This window comes from Orbicella faveolata, unplaced genomic scaffold (genome assembly GCF_042242905.1).
Source record: "Orbicella faveolata isolate gen_17 unplaced genomic scaffold, um_ofav_v1 contig_15, whole genome shotgun sequence".
Classification (NCBI taxonomy): Eukaryota; Metazoa; Cnidaria; class Anthozoa; order Scleractinia; family Merulinidae; genus Orbicella; species Orbicella faveolata.
Genome location: NW_028301542.1, coordinates 6,603,713 through 6,629,675, shown reverse-complemented (window position 1 = coordinate 6,629,675; position 25,963 = coordinate 6,603,713). Strand labels below are relative to the sequence as shown.

Genomic DNA, 25,963 nt, shown 5'->3' with positions numbered 1-25,963 from the left:
ATTTCTCTTCGAATAAAGCCATTCAATTTCATATTTATAAAACGGCAAATGCGTATTCGCAGCGGTATTGTTGGATGTATAAAACAGTAAACTTCCAGGAGTAATGCCATATCTCCTTAAGTGAAATAATGAACAACGAGAGGCAGGTTGGTTTCGGCTCTCGATTTACTAATATTAAGAGATATCGTTTTACCTTACTAGGGGTGTCGAATGGTCCCATTTAATTTAAAAGTGATTGCAAAATTTGGTCTTTGCTCGAATTACTCGCAAAAATTAAATGAATGCTCGCTTGCTCGCTTGCTCGTGGTCGTAAAATTTTTGAGCTGTTCGCATGCTCAGATTCTCGATTGCTGGAAACTTCGTGAATCATCAGGCTTCAGTTTAGTCTGGTATTATAACTTTCAGCTTCTTTTCGTGGTGTGCTCACAACGTTGGGTTAGAAAGCTTTAGATCTCCTTGAGCGTCCACCTACTGACTCAGGTGAAGCTAAATCACGACGTAATTTGGCACAAAACAAACCATAATTGGTAGTACGGTGCTGGGATGGTTTAAACCGCGATGAAATCTTAACGTGCTGCCTAGCTAGCGCTTTCCACTTATTGCCCTGTTTTGGAGGCGTCAGCCAACTTATTTGGCCCAAAACAGCATTTCCTTTTATTAATAAAATAGAGATTCGGGCTAGCGAAAAATTTACCAAGTACTCGCTGCTCGCGATCTGTATTTTCCAAAGTGCTCGTTGTTCGCAAGACAAATTTGATGACTGCTCGTATGCTCGCAAATGCTAGCAAAGACCATTGGATACTCCTCTTACTGTCTCAAAAAAAAAAATAATAATAATAACTCAGTAAATTATAATTTCATGGTTGTTACAGGCCAAAGATGACATGTAAACAGGCGGTGTTGGACACGGTTCACGTGACAGTATTCGACCAATCATATGTCGTCTCAGCCGGAGCAATGACGGACACATTTTTCGTTGCGAATGGAGAGTAGGTTGTCGTTTCTCGACCGATTTCTGCACTCATCATGAGAATCAAACGAACCTTTTCTAAGAGCTGCTAGTGTAATATCTAGACCAGTTATTTGCCAAGCCTCAAGTGCAGGTAAGCAATTTTTGCATCAGAACTAGTCAATGGAAATCATGCTATGTTGAAAACGTTTGTTTACCACACGCGCTTGACATGGATATTCTTTTGGTCGTTTGCAGGGTAACAGGGATCAGTATTGTGAATTTTGTTTGCGTGAAACTTTAGTTCGAGAGTTGAACTTTAAGAAAAGTTTGGCGGGCCCAGGCGGGCCCCGCCGTTTTAACGGTCAAAATCGGACTTGAAGTTGGGGCATTTTCCTTGATTTGTGAGATGTTCGCGGTATTTCGCGGGAGTGATTGTGTGATTTCTACCCTTGTTATTTTGTGGCTCGGGTTGTTCGCTTTACATCTTAATGTTTTCTTTTTTTTTTTTTTTTTTTTTTTTTCTTTTTTGTAGTGCGTATGTCATCCGTTTGTTTGGCCGATGTTCAAGATTTTTGGATCCTGCTTTGGATGCCAGTCCATGAAAGATATCATCTCATTTGCGGTGAATTTTCACCATCATGATCACTGCCTGTCTTGAATTGTTATCTCTAACAGAAATTTACTACTCTTGGATCGGATGTTATTGTTCAGTCGTCTATGGCTGATTATTTTTTGATCTCCCACTTCTTTATGCTTGTTTTCCTTTGAATGTTGGTAGTAGTGGGAGACTATACATCAATAAATAGTAAGTGTTTCATGACCAGCCAATGTGTTTATTACCCATTGATATTTTAAAAGACTATGGGCTTGGAATTAACTTTGCTATATTTCCCAAGAACTAAATTTATCCACTTACACTGTAGTGATCTAACAAGGAAAGCTACAGAATGCTGCTGTTTAGGATATCAAATTTAGAATGGAATAGACCAAAACAGAATACATAATGACATAATGCAAGTGACCACTTAGAGAGCTGCATGGTAATCCCAAGTTTTAAGAGCTACTACAAGCGTTCAATACAGTGCATCTGCTTGTATTTTAAAATGTTGTTACAATTTAGTTTTCTCAGTCAAAACATCTCACTCTAGATGATCTAGGATACAGCTACATGCTAGATTATTCCGAATTCAGTTGGTCACAGTCATTACGAGTCAACACGTGGAAGTGCTGTAGAGACTGTTTTTGGCAAAATATTTAACAGCCAATTTAGGAAATGTTAATATCAGCACATGATCACTGTGTTGTTGACCACAGGACTTGCAGTAAATAATAAATTTTAAACTGATAGATATTTCAATTGACCCGCATAGCACTGTTCTGGGTAAGGAGCTCCCTTTAGTTTACACAAGTTACATGGAAACTTAAACTTCAGGAGAGTTGTGATATGAGGACATGCAATGAAGGCACAGGACCATGAGCAATTCAGTCACTGGTAATTGACCGTGCCTATCATTCACAGTCTTCCAGTTTACTAATTTATAACTGAACTTAATTTTGGCTGCTGTTTCCAGAATATGGTTTTTGTGCTATTTTGCTGGTTTTTTTGTTGTGCTTCAGCTTGTCAGTACTTTGCAAATATTCAGTTTAAAAAGCATACTTTAGAATTGAATTATTATTTGCTAGTAAATGTAAGTCAGTTTTTTTTTTTTCACATCTCCCATCTGCAATTTTAGTTGCAACCACTTTAAATAGCATGAGGTATATTATTTGTCCAAAGCATTCATTTCATGTAACTCAACCAAGCCTTCTTTCCATTGAGCCTGATTTCCCTTTTACATGGCCTCACATGTACTGAGAACCCAGGAATGGACACTTGGAGCAGATACAAGTTACATCCAACACCTAAGCACTAGGCGAAGAGAAATCCCAAACTCTCATCAGTTTGAACATTGATATTGCCAGTGGCAATGTCTGAGGCAAAGTCATTTGTAGGCCTTTTACTTTAAACACATTCAAGGAAGTTGAACAAGACCAAAATCGTGTTATCCCATTATCTACAAAATAGATACAGTACATATTTATTCTTGGATTTGTAAGTTGAACAAGAATTTGCTGGAAGTGTGACCTGGTACAGGGGACGAATACAATTATTTTTTACCACTTACATTGAAGCAAAACATACCCTACTTCTCCCATTAAGCTTCTAGTTTTTTAATTCCATTTATTGCAAATTATTTTCGTTATTTTGAAAGAGCCATAGCTCATTAGCAAGTTGTTTATGATTCCTTTTGGTTAATAAGGAAATACAGCGGGCGAAACTCGATTAATCAAGCTTTACACAGGTTTTCAAGGACAAAACATTGCTTTGATTTCGAATTATTCAACTCTTTGCTTCGTAAGTTTTACTTCTCAGCTCTCTTATCGTCGAACGAAAACATAATATCTGTCAACAACCATGTTGTTGGCCAGCGATATACTGCTACACTTCACACACAAGTCGAGATATCTAAGAAGGAAAGTGCCGAAGGTAGATTCAATTCCGGCAAGTTAAGATCGAATTCGAAGAGATCAGAAACGGAAATAATTTATCTTTCAACCGTAGAGATTCGACGAACCGCGAAGCTTCGATTCCTAAAATCATCTGTTTAGCACTGAAAATGGTGGCTTTGTAAATCGAGCAGAAGTCATCTACAGCTATTACTTGGCGTGCAGAACATTTCATATGGATGTCATTCCAGATTTCTTTCAGCATCGGATGCGAACGAACCTCCTATAAGTCATATTTCCACATCACCATCAGCGCGTGGAGATGTTTGCCGTTCATCGATCAGATGAAAATGAGCTCCAGGGAAAATTTCTCCCGGCATGCTTTGCGAGTCGTGTCCAACACCGCCTGACATGTAAACGTTCAAACTGATGGAGCAAGGTGCAAAGATCTGGAATGATATTAGTGATGATATTAGGCACCGGCCACTTAAACATTTTAAGAAAAAGATCAAATCAAGCATTATTACAAGCTATTAGTACATATTGAATATCTGTAACTCTGTATGTAAAGTATAACTATACTTATCAGTACACTGTATCATCCCACTATTTTTCACTAAATCTGTATGCATATAATTAGTCTGTGTGTGTGTTGTGTGTGTGTAGTGTGTGTGTGCTTTTGCATGTCTTTTTTTTCTTATTTTCTCTTCTTAGTTGACCCAAATTAATAATGACCTTAAATCAGTAAGGCTTAGGTCTGCACAGTCTTATTAGCCCATTAAGGTTATTTCGGGCAGCCATAAGTAAGGTAAAGGTAGGTAAAGTCTGCATACGAGCCAAGTGGCCCATCAGGCCGGAGCTAATACCGGTTTCTGTAGCATGAAGCGACTACGAGTATTTCTACTCCCCCCTGGATGGATACTAGTCCATCGCAGGGTTACCCGGTACCCATTTATACACCTGGGTGGAGAGAGGCACTGTGAGAGTAAAGTGTCTTGCCCAAGAACACAACGCAATGTCCCCGGCCAGGGCTCGAACCCAGACCGCTCGATCCGGAGACGAGCGCACTAACCATGAGGCCACCGCGCCTCCCACATTCGGGCAGCCATGTACTATTTTTATTTCAACTTATTTTTGTTCATCTCATGACAGGACGCACGGGAATTCTACTGTAAGTACCTCAGAGAAATGGTAAGAAATTTTCCTAGCATTCCTTACATACTCTCACGAGGGTTCTTCGTCCTGCGGCCAGGGAAGGCGTCATAATCTGTTTCAGTGACATGTCGATGATATTAAATAAAAAAAATAAACCATAAAGGGCCGATGGAATATGAGGCAAGCCTTAAAATGAAGTCACGATATTTAATTAATAGTGCTTTAAAAGTAAATAGTGCGTTCGAGTCATTCCCGATTTTTTCAAATGATGGCGGACTCCACCGACGCCAATAGTCTGGAAAAAGACAAAGTCGTTATAAATCGGATGACGTCTAAACACACGTGAAGAAAGACTTGGGCAGGAAAAAATCGTGAAGGGACAAAACTGGGGAATGCCGATAAATCAAGTAATCGATCCCGCAATGATGAACGAATTACACAACATGAACCTTCCTCTGCTTCTCCCCCTGAACCAAGTTCAGATCTACGAATTGAACTAAAAGATACCAAAGTGCCTACGAATGGATGTTGAGCGCGGCGAGCTGACGCAAATGTCTTGTTTACCCAATGAAAGCCATCACAATAAACTCTGAGCTTGCATCGAGATGCTTCTCAGGGCGTAAAGGAGCGTTTGATTAATCAATCTAAAACAGATCTTATGGAAGAAAACCCCAGATGATCTGGAATACTTGTCTGAGTATGTCGTTGGCAGTGGGGGCCACGTGCAGTATTATCATGCTCGGCAATTGAAGTTATTGTGTAGAAAATATCGTACAATTACACAGCTGAGGGCAAAAAAAAAAAAAAAAAAAAAAAAAAAATGGCTCGTACACACAACAAATCGTAAAAGTCCGTAACTAACGACCTCCGAAAGTAGAGAGCCCACCCCACCCTCCCCTCCCCCCGCCATTCCCTGAAAATACAGGAACTAAGGTTTAAAAATGTAATTATTTTTCCAGTCAATAACCTGTATAACATATGATAAACTGATGGCAATTCAACTAGGGAAGGTATAGCTTATTCAAAGAGGCGTCATGAAGCGCCCTGTTAAAACAAACCCCGCAAAATTTTTATCAAGTAACAAGAGGGTACTAACAGGACCTTTTCTTCAAATTGAAATATCTGAAATTGACAACGTAACTTTGCATCATTTTTAACAGGAACCCATAATAAGAACGTTTAATCATATTGAAATTAAAAACTCAACTAGAGCAGTTAAATATTTATAAAGGAGACTAACGTAGCGGGGCATCATAAACAGTAGGAATAGTTTAAAGTATCATACATCACGGTCTACATATAAAGTGCCCACCCATGTGCCAGCAACATAAATTTGAACTGAAGCGAAGACTTTCTAAACGATTTAAAAGAACTCAGTGCTTTTACAAATTTCACCCACAGCCTTAAAGGAATACAACCCTGTTCTCATAGAATAAAAACAAACAAACAAACAAACAAAAAACAACAACAACAACAACGGGAAGAGATACTTACAGTAGAAGTTATTTGCGTCCCCTCATGGGGTGACAGATTCTCGCCCATATCAACTTTCTTTTCTTTCGTAAGTTCTCGCGCGTTTAGAGATGCGCCACTCTCACGTTTTAGGTGCAGGGTTCCCAACCAATGCTTACCTAACATTTTAAAGATGCTATATTTAGCCCTCCCATAAATCCACACACGTGTATTTCACTTGTGGAAGTCCATAGATTTTGACAGTGCTTGGGTTAGAGATTTTCGCCCCTATCAACTTTCTTTTCTCTCGTAAGTTCTCGCGCGTTTAGAGATGCGCCACACTCGCGTTTTAGGTGCGGGAATCCCAACCAATTCTTACCTTACTTTTTAAAAAATGCTACTTTTAGCCCTTTCCCAAATCTACACACGTGTACTTCCGTGAAAGTCTATCGATTTGGACAGTGCTTGGGTAGGAGATTGTCGCCCGTATGAACTTTCTTTTTTTCTAGTAAGTTCTCCCGCGTTTAGAGATGCGCCACACTTGTGTTTCAGGTGCGAGGATCTCAACCAATGCTTACTTAACTTCTTAAGGATTCTACTTTTAGCCCTCCCCCAAATGTACACACGTGTACTTCACTTGTGAAAGTCTGTCGCTTTGGATAATGCCTGGGTTAAAGATTCTCGCCCATTGATATCTTTTTTTCACTCCCGTGTTTTCGCGCGTTTAACGACGCGGCACACCCGCGCTTTTTGTGTGGGGATCCCAAACTATGCTTACGGGGCTCTTTAAAAATGTTAGTTTTGGACCTTCCGCAAATCTACACAAGGGTATTTCACTTGTAAAAGTCTATCGATTTGAACAGTGCTTGGGTTAAATATTCTTTTCCATGTCAATTTTCTTTTCTCCCGCGTGTTCTCGCACGTTAAGCGAGGCGGCACACCCGCGTTTTAGATGTACTGAAGTATCCCAAAGTTTGCTCACCTCGCGTCTTAAAGATGCTAGTTTGGCCTTGTTCCAAATCTCCAACGTATATTTAATTTGTGGAAGTCTATCAATTTGAACAGTGCTTGGGTGGATATTTTTAACCATGTCAATTTACTTTTCCCTTGTCTTTTCTCGAGCGTTTAGCTATGCAGCACACTCCAACTTTTGGTGTCGGAATCTCAAACTATGCTCACTGGGCTTTTTAAAGATGCTAGTTTTGGCCCTCTCGCTAGTTTTGTGAGAGTCTTTCTATTTGGACAGTGCTTGGGTATGAGATTCTCGCCCATATCAAATATCTTTTCTCTCGTAAGTTCTTACGCGTTTAGAGATGCGCCACACTCGCGTTTTTGGTGTGGGGATCCAAAAATATGCTTACGGGGCTCTTTAAAAATGTTAGATTTGGCCCTCCACCAAATCTACATTCGTGTATTGCAGTTGCGGGAGTCTGTCGCTTTGTACAATGCTTAAAATGGAGATTCTTGCCAATTCAATTTTTTTTTCCTGCGTCTTTTTGCGCGTTTACAGGTGCGCCACACTCGCGATTTTGGTGTCGTGATTTCAAACTATGCTCGCTGCACTATTTTAAGATGCTACAGTTGGCCCTTTTTTTCAAATCTACACACGTGTATTTTATGTGTAGAAGTCTGTCACTTTGCACAATGCCTGGGTTTAAAATTCTCGCCCATTTACATCTTTTTTCTCACTGGGGCGGTTTCGCGCGTTTAGCGATGCGCGACACTCGCGTTGTTGGTGCAGGGTTCCCAACCAGTGCTTACCTTACTTTTTAAAGATGCAACTTTTAGCCCTCCCCCAAATCTACACACGTGTATTTCACTCGTGGAAGTCTATCGATTTGTACAGTGCTTGGGTGAGAGATTCTCGCCCATATCAACTTTCTTTTCTCTGGTAAGATCTCGGGCGTTTAGAGATGCGCCAAACTCGCGGTTTTGGTGTCGGGATCTCAAAGTATGCTTACTAAACTTTTTGAAGATGCTAGATTTTACCCTATCTCAAATCTACACACGGGTATTTTACTTGTAGAAGTCTATCGATTTGGACAGTGTTTCGTTTGGAGATTCCCGCCCGTATCAACGTTTTTTTCTCTCCCAAGTTCTAGCGCGTTTAGAGATGCGTCACACTTGCGTGTTATGTGCGGGGATACCAACCAATGCTTACCCAACTTTTCAAAGATGCGACTTTTAGCCTTCCCCCAAACCTACACACGTGTGTTTCACTTGTGGAAGTCTATCGATTTGGGCAGTGTATGGGTTGGAGATTCTCGCCAATATCAACTTTTTTCTCTCTCTCTCTCGTAAGTTCCTGGGCGTTTAGAGATGCGCCGCACTCACGTTTTAGGTGGGGGAATTGCAACCAATGCTTATAGAACTTTTCAAAGATGCGACTTTCAGCCCTCCCCCAAATCTACACACGTGTGTTTCACTTGTGGAAGTCTATCGATTTGGACAGTGCTTGGGTGAGAGATTCTCGCCCACATCACCCATTTTTCTCTAGTAAGATTTTGCGCGTTTAGAGATGCGCCACAATCGCGGCTTTGGTGTCGGGATCTCAAACTATGCTTACTAGACTTTTTAAGATGCTAGATTTGGCCCTTTCTTAAATCTACATACGTGTATTTCACCTGTGGAAGTCTATCGATGTGGACGGTGTTTGGGTTGGAGATTCCCGCCAACATTAACTTCCTTCTCTCTCGGAAGTTTTGGCACGTTTAGAGATGCGCCATACTCGCTTCTTAGGCGCGGGAATCCTAACCAATGTTTACCTACCTTTTTTAAGATGCTACTTTTAGCCCTCCCCCAAATCTACACACGTGTGTTTTACTTGGGGATGTCTATCGATTTGGACAGTGCTTGGGTGAGAGATTCTAGCCCATATCAACTTTCTTTTCTCTAGTAAGTTTTTGCGCGTATAGAGATGCGCCACAATCGCGGCTTTGGTGTCGGGTTCTCAGACTATGCTTACTGGACTATTTAAGATGCTAGATTTGGCCCTTTCTCAAATCTACTCACGTGTATTTCTCTTGTAGAAGTCTATCTATTTTGGACAGTGTTTGGTTTGGAGATTCCTGCCCGTATCAACTTTATTTTCTTTCGTAAGTTCTCGCGCGTTTAGAGATGCACCACACTTGGCTTTTAGGTGCGGGGATCCCAAGCAATGCTTACGTATACCTAACATTTTAAAGATGCTACTTTTAGCCTTTTCCCATATCCACACGCATGTATTTTACTTGTGGTAGTTTGTCGCTTTCGAGAGTGCTTGGGTTGGAGGGTCTCGCCCATTTATATATTTTCTTTTCTCTCGCTTGTCATCGCGCGTTTAGAGATGCCCCACACTCGCGATTTCGGTGTTGGCATCTCAAACTATGCTTACTGGACTTGTTGAAGATGTTAGATTTGGGCCTTTCTCAAATCTACTCACGTGTAAATAAACATGTGGAAGTCTATCGATTTGGACAGTGTTTGGGTTGGAGATTCTCGCCCATATCAACATTTTTTTCCCTAGTAAGTTTTTGCGCGTTTAGAGATGCGCCACACTCAAACCAACCAACGCTCACATAACTTTTTAAAGATACTACATTTAGCCTTTCCCCAGATATGCACACGTGTGTTTTACTTGTGCATGTCTATTGATTTGGACAGTGCTTGTGTGAGAGATTCTCCCCCATACCACCTCTTTTTTCTCTAGTAACTTTTCGCGCGTTTAGAGATGCGCCACAATCGCGGTTTTGGTGTCGGGATGTCAAACTCTTCTTACTTGACTTTTAAAGATGCTAGATTTGGCCCTTTCTTAAATTTCCATACACGTATTTCACTTGTGGAAGTCTATCGATTTGGACGGTGTTTGGGTTGGAGATTTTCGCCAATATTAACTTTCTTCTCTCTCGGTAGTTCTGGCGCGTTTAGAGATGCGCCATACTCGCTTCTTAGGTGCGTGCATCCCAACCAATGTTTACCTAACTTTTCAAGATGCTACTTTTAGCCCTCCTCCTTCAAATCTACACACGTGTGTTTCACTTGTGGAAGTCTATTGATTTGGACAGTGCTTGGGTTAAATATATCTTTCCCATGTCAATTTTCTTTTCTCCCGCGTGTTCTCCCACGTTAAACGAGGCGGCACACTTGCGTTTTAGATGTGGGTATACCAAACTTTGCTTACCTCGCTTCTTAAAGATGCTAGTTTAGCCCTGTTCCAAATCTCCAACGTGTATTTAACTTGGGGAAGTCTATCGATTTCAAAAGTGCTTTGGTGGATATTTTTAACCATGTCGATTTACTTTTCCCTTGCCTTTTCCCGCGCGTTTAGCTATGCGGCACACTCCAACTTTTGGTGTCGGAATCTTGAACTATGCTCACTGGGTTTTTTAAAGATGCTAGTTTTGACTCTTAGTCTCTTTCAATTCACACACGTGTATTTTTTTTATTTGTGGGAGTCTTTCTATTTAGACAGTGCTTGGATATTAACATTTGATTAACATTTTGATTAACATTTGAATTCATTTTAGACTGATCGGTTTTTGAACTGAACCTGCCCCTCTCAAGAACGCAAGCGGGGTGAGAGATTCTCGCCCATATCAAATTTCTTTTCTCTCGTAAGTTCTCATGGGTTTAGAGATGCGCCACACTCGTTTTTGGTGTGGGGATCCAAAACTATGCTTACGTGGCTCTTTAAAAAAGCTACATTTGGCCCTCCTCCAAATCTACACACGTGTATTTCAGTTGTGGAAGTCTGTCGCTTTGGAAAATGCTTAAAATGAAGATTCTTGCAATTTTTTTTTCTCTTGCGTCTTTGTGCGCGTTTATAGATGCGCCACACTCGCCATTTTCGTGATTTTAAAATATGCTTGGTGGACTATTTGAAGGTGCTACAGTTGGCCCTTTTTTCAAATCTACACACGTGTATTTCACTCGTGAAAGTCTGTCGCTTTGCACAATGCCTGGGCTTAAGATGCTCGCTCATTTATATCTTTTTTTCACTTGCGTGTTTTCGCGCGTTTACCGATGCGCCACACTCGCGTTTTTGGTGCGGGGATCCCAACCAGTGCTTACCTAACTTTTTAAAGATGCAACTTTTAGCCCTCCTCCAAATCTATCCACGTGTATTTCACTTGTGGGAGTCTATCGATTTGGACAGTGCTTGGGTGAGAGATTCTCGCCCATATTAACTTTCTTTTCTCTCGGAACTTCTGGCGCATTTAGAGATGCGCCTTACTCGCTTCTTAGGTGCGGTGATCCCAACCAATGCTTACCTAACTTTTTAAAGATGCTACTTTTAGCCCTCCCCTAAATCTTCACACAAGTGTATTTACCTTGTGGAAGTCTATCGATGTGGTCAGTGTTTGAGTTGGAGATTCTCGCACATGTCAACTTTCTTTTCTCTCGTAAATTTTAGCGCGCTTAGAGTTGCGCCACACTCGCGTCTTAGGTGTGGAGATCCCAACCAATAGTTACCTAACTTTTTACAGATGCTACTTTTAGCCCTCTCTCAAATCTACACACGTGTATTTAACTTTTGGAAGTCTTTTGATTTGGACAGTCCTCAATCTTGCCAAGACCGGGCTACGCGCATTGTGATTTTAACCAACTTTAGGTCGATATCCGTGATCTTGGGCGATATTTCCAGGGTGCCAGGGACTCCAAACTTATTCGAGAAGACTTTGGTCTTTAGAGAATTGGACAGAGAAAAAGATTTTTAACGCCTGGTTATGAGCAGTCTGGCTGAAATATAGCCACTTAGTGACTAGAAAATCGTCGGGACTGGGCTACGCGCAGCGTAATTTTGACCAACTTTGGGACAATTTCCAGGAACTTGGGCGACATTTCCAAGTCCCAGGGACTCTAAACTAATTCGCGAAGACTTTGGTTTTCAGTGAATTGGACATAGGAAATGTTTTTGAACGCTTGGCTATGAGCAGTCTGGCCGAATGATAGCCACTTAGTGACTAAAAAGTTGCCGAGACCGGGCTACGCGCAGCGTGATTTTGACCAACTTTGGGTCGATTTCCAGTAACTTGGGCGATATTTCCGGGTCCCAGGGAGTCTAAACTAATTGGACAAGACTTTGGTTTTCAGTAAAATGGGCAGAGGGAAAATTGTTTGATTCCTTGGTTATGAGCAGTATGGCGAAAATATAGCCCCTCATTAACTCACTAAGTGGCTATATTTCTGGCAGACTGCTAATAACCAGGCGTTCAAAAATTGTTTCTCTGTCCATTTCACTGAAAACCAAAGTCTTCTGGAATCAGTTTAGAGTCTCTGGGACTCGGAGATATCGCCCAAATTCTTAAAAATCGACCCAAAGTTGGTTAAAATCACGCTGCGCGTAGCCATGTCTTGGCGACTTTGAGCACTGTCCAAATCGATAGATTTCCACAAGAGAAAAACACGTGTGTAGATTTGAGGGAAGGGCTAAAAGTAGCATCTTTAAAAATTTTGGTAAGCATTGGCTGGGATCCCCGCACAAAAAACGCTAGTAGTGAGCATCTCTAAACGAGCGAGAACTTACAAGAGAAATGAAAGTTGATATGGGCGAGAATCTCCAACACAAACACTGTCCAAATCGATAGACTTTTACAAGTGAAATGCACGTCTGTAGATTTGAGAAGGGGCCAAATCTAGTATCTTCAAAACGTCAAGTAATCATAGTTTGAGATGCCGACACCGAAATCGCGAGTGTGGCGCATTTTTAAACGCGTGAAAACACGCGAGAGAGAAAAAAAAATACAAATGGGCAAAATACTCCAACCCAAGCATTGTCCGAAGCCACAAAGTACCTCAAGTGAACTACACGTGTGTAGATTTGAGAAAGGGCCAAACCTAACATCCTAAAAAAGTCCAGTAAGCATAGTTTGAGATGCCGACACCAAAATCGCGAGTGCATCGCATCTCTAAACGCGCGAAAACACGCAAGAGAAAAAATATAAAGGGCCAAATCTAGTATCTTCAAAAGTCCAGTAAGCATAGTTTGAGATCCCGACACCAAAACCGCGAGTGTAGCGCATCTCTAAACGCGCGAGAACTTACGAGAGAAAAGAAAGTTGATATTTGCGAGAATCTCTCACCCAAGCACTGTTCAAATCGATAGACTTCCAGAAGTGAAATACGCTTGTGTAGATTTGGGGAGGGTCAAAACTAGCATTTTTAAAGAGCCCCGTAAGCATAGTTTGGGATCCCCACACCAAAAACGCGAGTTTGCCGCATTGCTAAACGCGCAAAAACACGCAAGTGAAAAAAAGATACAAACGGGCAAGAATCTCCAACCTAAGCATTGTCCACAGCGACAGACTACCACAAGTGAAATGCACGAGTGTACATTTGAGAAAGGGCCAAATCTAGCATCTTTAAAATGTCCAGTAAACACAGTTTAAGATCTCGACACCGAAATAGAGAGTGTGGCGCGTCTCTCAACGCGCGAAAATACGCGAGAGAAAAAAAAAAAATGGGCAAGAATCTCCAACCTAAGCAATGTTCAAAGCAACAGACTACCACAAGTGAAGTACAGGTGTGTAGATTCGAGAAAGGGCCAAATCTAGCATCTTTAAAAAGTCATCTTCAGAGTCAAGAAAATAGTGTTTGTCAGTCGATGATGAACGTGATTGGTCAGTATAGCCATGATGGTATTGGCTGAAAGACTCGTGTAAACATTAGGACATATATTGAACACTATTTTGTCATTAGAAGCGAAAAAAGTGAGTGAAGAGTTAGAAAAAAAGTACTCAGTCTGCACAGTCTGCACGGTCTGCATGGTCTCCACGGTCTGCAGTCTGCAGTCTCCATGGTCTGCGTTTTGGGGTGACCGCTGTGTACTAACACAAGCTACACAAATTTGCATATTTCGTACTAGTAAACCATGGAAAATCCTTCGACAAGATCTTGAAAAGAGGTTCAGCATTGTATCACTTAAATGAATACATTTCCACTTCATCGTTATTTTGAATGAAATGTTCATTTTACGTACGCTAATAACCTGGGAGTTCTCGACTGATCAGTTTTCGTTTCGTTTCACTGTCAAGCGCACTCTTCTTTCAGCACAATCTCCGTTGATAGCTATAGGGCTTTTTTTTCACTTGCGTCATATATTTATAAACGCTTGATCCATTGTAAGTTTGCAATTTAGATATATTTCGTTCCTCAAAGATGAAGCTGAAAAAACAAAACAATTCTCTATTCGGAATGCCCACTGCGAAACACGGCCGGATTACGACCTCCGCCGTTCGTGTGTTTTTATCAAAATCCACAAATATATAGCTATTTCACCAGTTCCAAGCCTGAACAATCTTAATCGCCTCGTTGTAGGACGTAGGTTTTGTTTACTATTCGTGTAGGAAAGCCTCTATTTCGAGTACAAAAAACGAGATGCGTTTAATTTACCGTGTAATTTCCTCACCTATAGTTTCGTATGGGACTCGGAGGATCGTTTGCGCTCGGAATAGTCAGATGGCTTCCAGCTAATCCCAATTTCGAGTCTTATGCATTACCTTGACAACGTCAAGCTCTCCACTAGCGATAGAGAAGACTATACAGGCCATGAAAATCTATCGGTTTTTACAGTAGCGGGGAACCCGTGATCGAAGAAATCCTCGATGGCTCCCCGGCTTTAGCCTCGCACAGATTAGCCCACTTCTTTAGTCTTTTTCTCGTTTCTGGTCGAGTTTCATCGAGATAGAGGTATTAAATGAAGTGGAATATTTTATCCTACGCATCCTGTATTGCTACAGCCTCCAACGATTTTGACACACACTATCGCATGCTCTTATATCTTCTTCTCAGAAACAAAATGTTGTTATTCCCGAAATGACGTCAGAAGCAAACTAGTCCCATTCTCCGCTACTCCTCGGTCGTGAACATGGAAAAGGGCAATTTTACAAACTTTGAGAATTCTTACAAAATGAACGAAAATAGCTGCAATGATAATTTTTTCGCAGTGGTGATCAGGAGAAAAAGGAAATTTATATTAGCGAAAGACCATTTTAGGGTTAGTGGCACTTTAATAAAACAATTATTCCATTCACGCACCCTGGAAATGAGATGATTATAGCCAACTCGGTCCTGCGTGCCTCATTGGCCATCCACCATCCCAAAAGTATATCCAGTGCGGTCTCGTGGAATAATTGTTAAATACCAGCAGAGAAAATAAACCATTTTTTGCCGATGATATGACATTTCCTCCTTTTTTTTAAATTTGCAAAATAGTAATCTCTCCCTTTCGTTTTCACTGTTGCTTTCTTTAAGTTATTTAACTGGCCTGTTCTTATATCTTCTCCCGACATAACCTAGCATTATCCTGGCACTTAGTGTTCCTTTAACGCTCGCGGGGCCCGTTAGGGTCCAGACTAACTCTCTTAGAGCTATTGTCCTCTTGGACTAAAGCCGTTGTTAGGCAGCCTTTTAACATCATGTGCCCTATTTCTCTTTGTCTACGCTGAGTGGTATTTTACTGCTTGATCGATGGGTGATTATCGATCCAGTTTCCGATCCAGCTGAAAAAATATAAAAGCGAAATAGTGAAAGTACTTCTCCCAAGGAAAAAAAAAAAAACTAATAAAGTATTAAACAAGTAATGTAAATTGCCATAAATGTGAAACTATCAGTGTCCTCCATAACCCGGGGGAGGGGGTAACCATGGGTATATCTTTGACCCTTGCCGTTTTTTGATGCCAGCGTTATGGCGACTCTTCGATATAATAACTTTTATTGCTTTCATATCTCTATTGCACGGACTTGAAATCGGATAATGTCTTGTTTGGAAAACAACTACGAAACGGCACTTCAGAAATACTAATCAGTTTTTAGTTTTGTATTTTTGCAAACACACCTAATGAAGCTGGCAAGCAAAATTCTCAATCACGCAGCGTACACCATACGCAGATTGAGTAGCTTGGGCAAAGTTTGGCATTTTCGTTTACCTCTTCGTAAAAAAAATATAGTTTTTAATTATGGGTAGTTATAGCTTAACGTTGCTCGATTGTGGATCACTGTTTTAACAAGAAGAAAAAAAGTACAGAGAAAACATGTTTACACATGTTTGTGCTGTTTTCTTTAATCGCGACGAAACACCAAGCATGCCTACCATTAACCATACCATAAAATTCCGAAAGCAACGAACCCGCGAAAGTAACGTCAAAAAAATTGTGGCCGCTAATAGATTCCGAAAGTAGCGACCTCACTGAAAGCCCTACCACCCCGAAAAAAGTATTATGTCAATGCCCAATAGTAGATTTATTTTTTCCACTGATAAATAGTCAAGTAGGAAACGTACGATAAATTGATTATGATAACTATGCTTATCTACATTAGGAGAAGGTGAAATGTCAATTCGTGTTTCATCAGTCTCGCGCGCCGTGTTAAAACAAAACAGGAATCTTCGTCAAGTAACAGGAACGTACTAATAGGAACTTGTCTTCAAATTAAAATTGAAAACCGTAGCCCCAAATTAAAGGTGGTTAATTTCGAAAGTATCTTCGGTCGTTACTTTAATTTCAAAATTTAACGGTGGTACCTCTATACTAGTGCTATACATGGGATAACGCCTGGTTTGAAAAACAACTATCAAACGTTCATTTCAGAAAGAAGTTATTGTCCAGACAATAAAAATTTTATTCTGTCCCATAGTTAATATTTAAACTTAACTCGCTATGCTGGCTGGGGTATTCCAAAAGGGGGTGCCACGTATTAGAACATTCTTCGAACCCTCTAGGCGGTCTATCCATACCATGTGGTTTTGGACTCGACCACACAGAGGGATCGTATCGGTCTTTATTTTTACTAAAAGTGAAGAATGATCATCGCAGTAAAATTTCCAATTTAAGCAATTGGAAAGAAGATGCCTGAAAAGAAAAAAAAAAATGTTATGTTAATGTGTGTCTCATGAAATGAAATTGTGGAGACGTTATGTAACGTTTTCTTTTTAATCTTCCTTTTTAAATCGACTGAAAATCCTACTGAAGAAAAAATAAACATCGACACGTTTCTTTCAGAAGTATGCCTCAACTTGGCTCATTTTTCAGCGGAGATTAAGCAAAATAAGAATTGAAGCATATCATAGTTTTCTGTACTCAGAGTGCAATAACAGTTTAACGCAAAATCAATATAACTTTAACATTGAGATTTTTTTGTAGCTTATGCTTCTCGGTTGAATAGAGCGGAAAATTCTACTTATAAAATTTTAATGCGTTCTGAATGCAGGAAACTTTTTTATAATTTAAACACGATTTCAATTTTTTTGGTGATGTAACCAGACATTGTGGCCAGACATAATGTGGTTTATGCTTAGGCATGTTGCTCATATGATTGCTCACATGATAACCCGTTGTGTCAGGTTGTGCCAAGTACGGCGAATCTAACCAATGGGGTTTGGGGGCGGTGTTAAGATGGCATATCAGGTCAGTCAATGGTTCTATTCTTCTCCTCTCCCTCGCCATCGATTTGGACAAGTCACGAAAAAAATCTTACCCGCGTCCTTCCCCTTCACCTACCAACGGGCTGTTATTCCTGTGTAATTTAATTTAGTTTTATGCTTAATGTAATAGTTTTAGTAATGATTAGTAATTGGCGGATTTTTGTCGCCCCATTTGTAATCAGTAACTTAATAATTTTTACATGTTTTGCTGTGTTATGATGCTGTTACATTTGATTTTATTAAACCTGCCACATTCGTGGCCAGATTGACCCAACACAGCTGTTTTTTTTTTTTGTTTTTTTGTTTTTGTTAATTTCGCATTATCGTCGAGTAACCCAGAATTCAAGCGGAACTCGCGTTAAGATTTGGCCTTATTTTGGTAACGCACATGCCTTGATATAAATTTTATTTGCAGATAAAATCTACATAGATTTTATAATGATGATGTGAGTGGAATTAGTTCACCTGATTACAGACCCAGCAAAACGCAATAAAAAGAACTCTTCCGTCGATAAAACTAGTATTTTATCTTAATGATCTCGATAGCTGGTAGCTTGCCATGTCCCCTTTACGATTTGACTGATTGACGTCCTCTAAAAAATGACCATCTGCTTGATTTTAAGTGTCTGGAGAAGACTCATCTACAAGCCACCAGCTAAAGTGATTCCAGGGAAAGAGAGATTACTGGTAAAAATGCCAATTACTACTGATTAAAATTTCGTTTTTTTTTTTTTTTTTTTTTTTTTTTTTTAATAACTTCTTAAAGGCCCTCGCGAGAAATAAAAAAAAAAGGTGTTTGTCACACATTAACGCGGGTGGATCAGCGTGAAAAAAAGGCTCAAGGAATGTATTCACGAGGAGTCACGGGGATGCTTTGCAAAGTTGATGTAAAACTCTTTTTAGAACACGCGTGAAACACGCGTTAAAAAGCGAAAATCGGAAAAAAAGGCGTAGAGATGTTACTATTTATAAAGTCTCAAACACTCTACGGCGAGTGAAAAATGAAGACGGGTTAACGTGCGTGGATCCTCTTTCCTCGGCAGCAGAAAGGTTCAAACGTCCAGGGCACCTTGCCTATTGGAACAGAAGCATAGAAATAGAACAGTATGCAATTCTTTTTTCATGGTCAACATGGCTAGCGGCATGGATCGCGGGCGCGTTCGCCCCAGGACGACGACGTTGCGCAACAGTAGGGACTTGACGCGTATACGAGGGCGACGACGCGGACGACGCCAAGTAAATGTGGTTGTATTTTACTTTGGTGTGTTTGTATTTTACTTTTTAATTTATTTAGATCTATCCAGTGTGTTTGTAAGTATTAAAACTTGCGCCTACTGAATAAGCTACGAATGTGTTCAGTTCTAAATAGAAATACAAAAAAATTAGCCGTTGTGGTTCACGTTCTCCAGACAACGCAGAATTTGGCCAGTTCACGTTGTTGTTTTGCAGAGGATAGTAAAGAAATGTACCAAGAATTATAATGCACGTGCATAACCATTGTTTAGCTCATTAAACCTTTTGCTTGGTGACGTTCTCATTGTCGTTGCCGACATGTTTTGCGTAAAGTCTCTATTGTGGCCAGACTCCAGCTAATAGGTCGGCCAAGTCATGCAAACTTGGTTTACACGCGTACACTTTTGATATCGGACATTCATGTTAAGGTCAATTGACACATGTCAAAAAAGGTATTCGCTGACCAGTATCATGTAACCACAATATGGGCTCAGATTTTCAGTGTTTACTTGAAGTTGCAGCTCACTAGGTACTGATTTTTGATTGTATCGCAGGCTCAAGGCAGGTTATTTATTTTTTTATTATTAGTAGTACTATTATTATTATCATCATCATCATCATCATTATTATTATTAATTGTAGAATTATGTAAAAAGTACTTTTAAGTACCTACTAAATAGTAAGAATATATTTCAATAAACCTTAGTTGTAAACAGGTATAATTTTGCTGAAGAAGCCGGGTTTTGTAGCGTGCACGTGTGAGAGGATATGAGCAGAGATTCAGCTGTACGAACGTGTAGGAAAACACCCGACTAGAGGAAAACATGATCATAAGAGTAAAAAGAAATACCATGGATGTTACATTCAAAAACTGTTGCCTAGGGAAGAATTGTCACCATGACGTAGCATGGAAAGTAACTAAACCGATCAGTCCTGTGTACCTTTGTGCCCAGGCCATGTTCACTAGCACCATTTGCTCCTTTATAGAGCCGAGAAACATGTCATCTTGTCTGACAACATGTTGACCTCCATGCTGAGGTTTTGAGCCATGACAAGCCATTTTACGCCATTTATGCTGCAGATCATGGCCAAGGAAAAATATTGTAATTGCAAGAGGAAAACAAAGAGACTAAGATTAGATTTTTTTCTTCAAGGAAATTAATAGGATTTATTTTGATGACATTTCTAAGACAGCTTACTTTTGGATTCTGGATCAGGGATTTGCAGAAAAGATTTTTTTTTTTCGTATATTTGACAAAGATTGCAATGGTGGACATTTTTACCATGGTTGTGAACAGGCAAATGATACCTGTGTAAAGATTTAAATTTTATGTAGAATCCAGGTTTTGTAAAGTTTTCCATCACATAGTACTGGCTCCATGGAAGACGACTTGAAAATCTGATTTAAATATTTTATATGTATATGGGTGTAGATGCTCTGAGAGATATTTAGCATGAGCATGCAATGATATTCCTTACATATGCTTGCTTTTATTTTAAGGACTTTGAATAACGCTTGTGTAGAAATACCTGGTTTTAATTGTAGAAGCGTTGACTTGTAAAAGTATGTTTTTTTTGTTTTTTTTGTTTTTTGCTTCATGAGAACTACAATGTGATGTTAAAATAGAATACTCAAAAATCAGGCATGTGGTTCCGATCCAGTGTCGTGATCAGAGCCTCGAGTGGGTTTTTTCCATCGTTTTGTCTTTTGAAATATACTGTTTGAATTGTATATATATATTTGCATTCATATCCCTTTTAAACAAATTAAAAATACAAAGAAGAATATAACGAGTTGAATACCAACGATAAGCGTAAGATGCTTACTACGTTTCTTTTACGATTCTTGCACTAAATATCACATGAATGAATGTGGTGAAAAGGCAAAGAAATGAGTCCTCCTTGTACTATTTATAGCCACAGATCATGTAAATGGTTTGCATACACAAAAGACCTCAATGAACGAAGACAATTAAATGATGTCATAAAAAAAGATATGTTCCGCGAATGAGATTTTTGCTTGTGGTTTCTCAAGCAAACAAACAAACAAACGAACAAAATATAGGTCATGTATGCGTGCGTGAAGTGGTTCAGGTAAAGACAAAAAAAGTCTCAAAATAATATCAGAAGGACACGTAATTATCTCAAATAAATCATGCGCAACATATCCAAGTTTTTAGGGAAAATGGTTTTGATTGCAAAAGACATTCAAGTCAAAGTGCGGAAATGATAGTGTGTAGAAAATAAATTTGTCCGACTTCGAAATGTAGAGGAATCGGACAAAACAATAATAACTGTATCCATCTGGGGCAATCTGTTTATTAAATGTCACAATACTCTCAACCCCAGTGAAGTGGTGTTTTCACCTAGAATGTCCTAGACATCAAGTGATGTAGAATTTTGGTCAGAAAAAGAATTAAGTACAGTAGCTCTCACCAGGGACTGCTGCCATAACATTAATTATGTGGCGGCATCGCATACGAACAAGCCAAGCTTCTGTGAAATTTTGAATCATGAAGCAAAATTACTCTCACCAAAAGTATTACCATGTTTTCATTTATCATCATTTTGTTTCAAACATCATTATAAAACTCTGAATACGATATAATTAGTGTATTTGTATGTTTCTCCCCCATTTTATTATTTTGCAAGGGTCTTTAGTCTTTTTTATGCTATTACTGTGTAATTATTTAATTACAACTACACTGTTTTTATGTAGATATATTTTTGTGGATAAATTTCTTAGTTCGCCTGGAAGTTTATTAGGGTACTTAGAAGGAAGTTAGTGGACGCATAGGGTTGTTGGAACCAAACTAAAAACAACCCTAAGCTCTTCTCGTGTGAAAATTTTGACAACTTTGAAATCTGTGCTCTCCGTGGAATTCGTCTTGCCCTCCCTTGTCTGGTTGGTGGAGAATTTGATCAAGACGTTTCGAATATGGTACATTACATTGACGTCACCGTTTAACATTTCAGAGGTTATTATTCAAATGCTTGTTGGCATGTATGAATTTTTAAATGATTCATGGTGTGCTGGATGATGCCAGGATTCTTTCTCCGGTGAGATACAGTTCTCACACGCAGTGAAAAAGGACGAAGACAGCATATCTGCTTGAAAATTTGGTCAGCTTCCTCAACTGTCGAAAAAGACATTAAGTAGTGGAAAGAGATGAAATATCGTATTTTTTTTCCCCTATGTAGAACGAAGAGCAACATAAACTTGCTGGGGTGTCAGTATGTGGACCACCTCATTGAGATTTTAAGCCATGACAGAGATTACAGCAATGTTCATTTGCATGAGACTGCCCTTTTACAGTTTTCTATTTTGTGGACCAAGGCTGAAGAAATACTTTCTGAAAAAGCAGGAAGAAAACAAAAAGAAAGAAGTGGTTTACCTTTATAAAAGGAAATATGAATGTATATGCCTTATTTGCATTTGTGTAATTCATTCTTAATTTCGATACTTAAAGAATTTATTAGAAGCTAGTTAACGTTTATTTATTTTATTTATTATTTTTTTTTTGTAGAATAATGAAAGAAAACTTTTGAGTTGTTGTTGTTGTTTTTCTGTACGTTCTAGGTAATCAGTGTCTGAATTCTACCAAGATTTACAAAAAAAAAAAAAAACCTCAGAGGCAGACACATGTTTCATATCATAGGAGGAATTTAAGAAAATGTTGCCTGACTTTAAACTGTAGAGGAATCGGACAGAGCAATAAGAACGACGAACGATACAAACGTGCTGGACAGTCGTTATGTGGACCACCACATTGAGATTTTGAATCATGAGTGATTGCAGCAATGTTGACTGCACGAGACTATTCATAATGTACTTTTCTATGCTGTCGACTAAGGCTGAAGAAAGACCTATCAAGAAAGCAGGGAGACGACAAAGAAAGAAGTATTTTACCGTAATTTATAGAGGGAATACGAACCCATTTCCCTCACATTTGTAATTCGGACTTACTTTTGATACTTACAATTAGGTTTTATTAGTATGATTATGAAAAAAACAAAGTACTTTTAAATTGTTGTTTTTCTGTACTTGCTAGATTAAGGATATATTTCAATAAAACTGTTGAAGAAGCCAGGGTTTGTAGCGCTTGAGAAGCTATGAGCCATGAGCATTAGTTTGGGCTTTACGAAAGTTTAGCAAGATGACACCTAGATAGCGGTAACAAAGGTCAAATGAGTGGAATGAAATACCACGGATGTTACTTTCACAACATTTTGCCGAGGGAAGAATTTTTTAGCGTGGCATAACATGTTCACATACTAAACCATACAGTATTGTTTTCCTCTGTACCCAGTCCATGATTCTGTGTTCCTTTATAGAGCATAGATCTAGAAATATGTCACCTTGCCTGTATATCACGAATTGGAACTCCACACTGAGATTTTGAGCCATTATAAAATATGATAACAATAACATGGATGCATGAGATGGGCGTTTTCTAATATACACATTCATGTTAAAGTGGAAGAAAATAGTTTGGGAAGAATAGCATCACCAAAGGAAAAAAATATTGCTTATAACTTGTCAACGAGCCCTTACCTTAAAAGAATCGCAACGCTAAGCAGCCCCACATATTCATGTATACCTCGTACTTTAATGTTTTCGCCGAAGTTTATTTGTACACGTAATTAAATAATAATAATAATAACAATAACAATAACAACAATAATAATAATAATAATAATAATAATAATAATAATAACCATCAAGAGCAGGCGTAGTCGGCGGATGACCCTCTGAAGACAACCCGAAAATCTGTGTTTTTCGTTGAATACTTCTTGCTCTTATTTGCCTTGGTGGTGGAAATTTTATCATGCCCTTTCAAATATGTTACAATACATTGACAATGTCGTCTAATGTTTCAGAAACAGTCGTTGTTCATCAAAACAAAAAAAAAAGGACGAAAACAATGCATGTTCATATATATGAACATTCTTGTCGAGCATTCTGATCTATTGCGTAGGACCACTGGTGGTCGAAAGAGATGGAATCGTAATATTGTTTTCTATGCAAAACAAAAAACGACACAATTTTGCTTGACTATCAGTATGTGGACCACCGCACTGAGATTGTAAACCATGACAGAGATCACAACAATGTTGATGTACGTAAGGAGGCCATTTTGCACTTTTCTATGCTGTCGAATAAGACTGAAGAAGTACCTAATAAAAATCATGCGGACGACAAAGAGAAAAAGAAGACTTCTGCCGTCTTTATTAAACGGGATGTGAACTCATTTCTCTTGAATTAATTCGTTACTTGCAGTTAATTTCGATAGTCATTGATATTTTTAGAAACTAGATAAATGTTATATTTGTATTATTCTGAAACAAATACTATTGTTAATATTTTATTTATTTGTTTTTTTTCTGTACCCACTAGATTACAAGGATATTAATTAGTTGCTAACGGATGTAATTTTGTTGAAAAAGCCAGGTTTTGTGGCGTTTTGGGATGATACGTGCCATGAGCAGGGCTTGAGCTGTACACAAGTTTAGAGTAAATTAGAACAAAGAACGACACAAACTTGCAGGACTATCAGTATGTGGATCATCGAATTGAGATTGTGAGCCATGACAGAGATTAGGACCATGTTGATGGAATAGAGAATTTATTACAAACTTTTTCTAGGGTAATGGGAAAAATTGTTTTAAATTGTTGTTGTTTCTTTTTTTCTGTACGTACTAGATTACAAGGATATATTGTTTTTTATGTTTGTTTTATTACATGCATTTACGTTGTTGAAGAAACCAGGTTTTGTAGCATTTCAGAGGTTATGTTGCATTAGCAGAGTTTAAGTTCTACGAAAATTTGGCAAGACAACCGAAAACAGAAAAAACATGACCGAAAAAGTTGAAAGAAATGCCATAGACGATGCGTTCCAAAAATGCGGAGGAATAACGCTGGAATGTCTACTGAACGACTAGAGGTTGCATGAAGATCTTAGCCGCCTGCTTTAACAGCAACCAATATTGATAGGGAAAGGTAAATTTGGTAGGGAAGAGAACAATGACGATGCCCGCTATATATACAATGGTAAATAAAATAAGTTTAGAGGCCTTTAGCAGAGTCTGAACTTTTCAAAAGTTCGCGAAAGAAAAAATTTCATTAGAAGAGAAACATATGATCAAAACAGTGGACAGATATACCATAGACTGTTTTTACGCAAGGAAGAATTTTCATCATGTACCCAGTCCATGTTCACTGATATTCCACCATGTGTTCCTTTATAGAGCATAGAATCATGCCGTCTCTCCTGACGAGATCATAACAACGTCCACCCGGATGAAATGGATGGCGTGTCTACTATGCACATTCATGTTTTAACAAATGGAAGAAAATAGGTTGAAAAGGAAGACGTCACGAAAAATAACCCTGAGTTTCTCCAGTTGAGACAATCTGTTTGAAACCACGATACCTTCAAATCCCAATGGAGAGGTGTTTTTCACTTACATTGTCATGGACACTTGACAAGATGTAGAAGTCAGTAACACAGCCTTGTAAATGTTTGGACAGGGAAGCGAGGTAGCCGTCATCGAGGACTGCTGCCATAGGTTTCATAAGGTGATAGCATCGTTAACTGGGGTACAAGGTAAGCTCTAAAAAATTAAAAATCGTACAGCAAAATTGCTTTCACAAAAAAGTAGAAGTATTACCATTGTTTTCATTCATGATCGTTTTGCTTGAAAGATCATTATAAACTCTTATTATGTCTCAATTATTGTTTTTTGCAACATGAGTTGGTAGCAGGCCAAAAGGGTGGCTTACGACCGACAGAAGTGGACGGTAACTGTAGGTATGGGAGAAAAAGGACCAGATGATGTAACCGATGTTCACTAATATGTCATAATTTGTTCCTTAAAAGAGGCAGACCATAGAAGCACGTCATCTTGCCTCACTATCTCGATGTGGAGTTCCAAACTGAGATCTTGAGCCATGGAAAAATTAAGATTATAACAATGTACATCTTGACGTCACCAACAAAAAAGGCCTGATTTAAAAGAAGAATTGAATGGAACAATGAAAAAAACGTATCCGTTTGAGACAACCTGTTTTTAACCACAGTACTTTTAACTCCCAGTGGAGAGGTGTTTTTCATCACTTAGAATGTCACTGATACTTGGAAAGATGTAGAAGTCTTTTGACAGCATTGGAAATTTTGGACAGGAGAGGGAAGTAGCCGTATGACTGCTGCCATAATTTTAACAATGTGGTGGCTTCGTTCACTGGGGAACAGGCCAAGGTCTGCAAAATTTTAAATCCGGCGTTA

General features: G+C 39.1%; 1 long non-coding RNA gene across 1 annotated transcript; it reads left to right on the top strand.

Annotated features, from left to right (window-relative positions):
• Positions 1 to 403: 403 nt before the first annotated feature.
• On the top strand, positions 404 to 1,780 carry LOC149113282 (uncharacterized). The gene is made up of 2 exons (XR_016206757.1): positions 404 to 1,103; positions 1,485 to 1,780. It is a non-coding gene; the product is annotated as an uncharacterized LOC149113282 (long non-coding RNA).
• Positions 1,781 to 25,963: the final 24,183 nt, after the last annotated feature.